This window comes from Hevea brasiliensis, chromosome 1 (assembly GCF_030052815.1).
Source record: "Hevea brasiliensis isolate MT/VB/25A 57/8 chromosome 1, ASM3005281v1, whole genome shotgun sequence".
NCBI classification, from domain to species: Eukaryota; Viridiplantae; Streptophyta; class Magnoliopsida; order Malpighiales; family Euphorbiaceae; genus Hevea; species Hevea brasiliensis.
In genome coordinates this window covers 25,974,522-25,977,986 of record NC_079493.1, presented here as the reverse complement: position 1 = coordinate 25,977,986, position 3,465 = coordinate 25,974,522, and the positions used below count along the sequence as shown (strand labels likewise).

Here is a 3,465-nt window from a genome sequence, read left to right as displayed (position 1 = left end):
TGGCTGCCTTATGGGCTGAAATTGAGGCTGAAATTGAGGCTGAAATTGAGGTCTATTCTGCTGCATATACTGCTGGTTATGAGCATAGTTTGAGCTTTGACCTTGTTGAGCAAAAATTGCTTATGGTCTCCATGTTGAGTTGTTCACATCAGAGTAAGAATTTCCCATAGGTTTCTATTGATAACCTCCTGCATAAGCAGCTTGTTCTTGCAAATAATCATCACCATAAGAAGAGTAATCTACTCCACAACTTTGGCTTCTATCTGTGTAGGCAACTTGTTGCATAATTGTAGGAGTTGAGGTTGTTGCCTTTGTGCAAAAATACTAAGAAGCTGAGTCAACTGATCAAATCTTGCATTCATGTAGCTAACTGAGTCAAGTTCATAAATCCCAGCCTTTTTTGGCTCAAGTGTGCTCTAGGATTTCCCCATAAATGGGTATTATGAGCAATCTTCTCTAATAAATCATAGCATTCTTCACTTGTCATTCTCATGAAATCTCCTCCTGCTTGTGAATCAATTGTGTTTCTTATGGCTGGAGTAACTCTGGTGTAGAAATTCTAAACAATCATCCATTTCGGTATTTCATGATGAGGACATTGCCTTTCAAGCTCCTTAAATCTCATCCAAGATTCATACAAAGTTTCATCATCCCTTGGCTTAAAAGCTACCATCAAATTCCTCAAATGAGTGGTCTTCCCAGGTGGGAAAAACTGAGATAGAAAAGCTTGAGATAGCTGCTCCCAAGTAGCTATAGTAGCTTGTGGAAGTGAGTCATACCACTCTAATGCTGAATCCCGAAGAGAGAATGGAAATAAGGTGAGCCGAATCACTTCATCTGAAACTCCAGGTTGTCTTTGTGTGCCACATATCATAAAAAATTTCTTCAAATGAGAATGAGGATTTTCAAGTGGACTACCTCCAAATTGTGAATTCTGAACCATTTGAATGAGACCAGTCTTTAACTCAAATTGATTAGCTCCAATGATAGGTCTATTATCTCTCACATCTGCACATCTAGGAAAAGCATAATCTAACATGGATCTTCTCTAAGGATCATTTTGATTAACAACTTCATTTTGCCTGTTTTGCTCATTTCCTCCATTATCTCCACCAATAGCTCTATTTTGATTCTCCATATTTTCAATTGTCTCCTCTTGCTCAAATCTTTGTTGTTCTTCTTTTTCTGCTTCCTTTCTTCTCTTGTATTCCTTTTTGTTGGCTCGGCAAAATTTTTCAATTTCAGGGTTGAACAACAATTCAGTATCACTTGTGCTTTTCAATCGTCTCATAAACAAGAAAAGTACCTGAAAAACACAAGGAATAATAGTGAAAATAAAAGAAAATAAAAATTCTAATCGGCTTAAAACAATTAAAATCCAACTTAAAAATAAACAATTCCCCGGCAACGGCGCCAAAAACTTGGTATGGGTCCGTAAGTGCACGGGTCACAGTAGTATAGTTTTAAAAATAATATCGTTCCCACAGGGAATTGTGCTTAAATTGAAAATAAAAGGATAAGCTAATTAGAATGGTAAAATTTAAGGATATTAAAAATGAAATTTAAAATTAAAATTGGTATTTGAGGAATTTAAACTAAATCAAACAATTAACTAAATTAATTGTTCTAGATTACCAAAATTTAAATTTAAATTGCTAATTATGAAATTGAGAGGAATTAAATCTAAATTCAATAAAAATTAAAGTGATTCTAGAGATTGGATTTTCAATATTGTTTGCATGTGGTTTATCCCCAATTTAGCCAAACATATGAGAATTGCAATTTTGAGGGAAATCAATTCTTAAATCTTTGAAACCTTTTTCAAGCATTTCAAAGTTGGTATTCATTAAATCAAACCCTGTTTTCACGGTATTTCAAACCTAACAAAAACCCAATTAAAGCTCTAATTGATTTTGGAAAGTCCCCTTAATCCTCTTAGCTTATCTCTAACACCAAGAAAACTAAGTTTATTGCAAGATTATCTATCCCAAATATTCACTTTTCAGTCCATCTATTAAGGATTAAAGCTTAACTTAATGAGGGCCCATTCATCAAGCAAGGCAACAAGCTCACAAGCAATAAATCAAAATGTAACAAATCTCATTTAAATGACTAAATCAGTTCAAAACCACAATACAAAGCAATATTTACAAACCCATCTCTAGAATCTCAAATAACTACTCACAAATCATAGTTTCAAGTCAAACCCAAGTGTAGAAATGAAGAAATAATGAAAATCTAAGTTAAGGAATAGAAAAACCCAGAAGAATGCTGATCAATCTGCAACTGGAGAGTGCAGTAACATCCTCTGCTGCTGCTGGAAAATGGTTCTCGTCCTCCACTCTTTCTCTCCTTCTTTCTTGCCAAAAATCCCTCTCCCTTTCTCCTTATGGAAAGAAAATAGATAAAGGAGGTTTTATATGGGTCAGAGATCTACCCTAGAATGGGTAAAAAGGTGAAAGATTCCAAAGAAAGTGAGGTATTAAATCAGAGGAACGAAAATGCCACGTCAGCCATTTTCAGTAAAAACGACATAAGCTAAATCGATTGTGTCGCGTGTTGTGTCGCAGGTTGTGAAACCTGCTGCCTGAGAAAAACTGTATATCTGACGATCGACACAACCTGCGACATAAGCTAAATCGGTTGTGCTACAGGTTGTGTCACTCTCGGCCTTTTTTAACTCAACTTCAAAATTTTTGCAATTTAACTCTAATTTCTTCCAAATGGCTGCTTTGATCAAAATACACTAAATTTATCCAAATTTAACCTACAAAACAAATAAATTCCAAAAGTTAAACTAAGAAGTGTAAAATTATAAAATTGACTAAATATATGCTAATATATATAGTAATAGCTATGAACAAGGGTAAATTACGTGCAAAAATCATACCTAAATGATGATATAAAATGCATGCATCACTTTCTATCAAAACATGAAAAATAATTAAATCATTTTCTTTACTTACAAAAAATTTTATAAGAAATATAATAATTTCCTTTTACATAAAAATTTTACTTTTCTTATAATTCCAACCACTTTATTTTCCTATAAAACAAATCCTTAATGTTTTTAGGATTTAAGGAGAAGTTTGATCTTCCGACTATTTTGCTAAAATTGGAATTTTGCTTTTTTTTTTTCGATTGAATTGGAATAGAGCTCTTGGAAAGGATGGATAGATGGAAGAATCTGGAGGGAGAGGTTGATCTAGGTTTATTATAATGGTGTGTTGTTCTCCATTTTTAAAAAAAATTTTTTATTTTAATGAAAAATAATAAATGATTTTTAAACTTTAAAAATTAGAGAAATAATATTTGATTATTGAAAAATATAATATTTTATTAGAGCATGACTCGTTGGATTGAACTTAATGGAAAAGTTGTGGTTTAATTAGGCCAAAAACCACAACTTTGGAAAATATTTCCATTGAGCATGGCTAGCTGATCTGGTTGATGTATAAAAATTTC

At 32.9% G+C, this 3,465-nt stretch overlaps 1 non-coding gene across 1 annotated transcript; it reads left to right on the top strand.

The window, feature by feature from the left end:
* The first annotated feature begins 581 nt into the window (after positions 1 to 581).
* On the top strand, positions 582 to 688 carry LOC131169805 (small nucleolar RNA R71). Its single transcript, XR_009140716.1, has one exon. It is a non-coding gene; the product is annotated as a small nucleolar RNA R71 (small nucleolar RNA).
* The last annotated feature ends 2,777 nt before the right edge of the window (positions 689 to 3,465 follow it).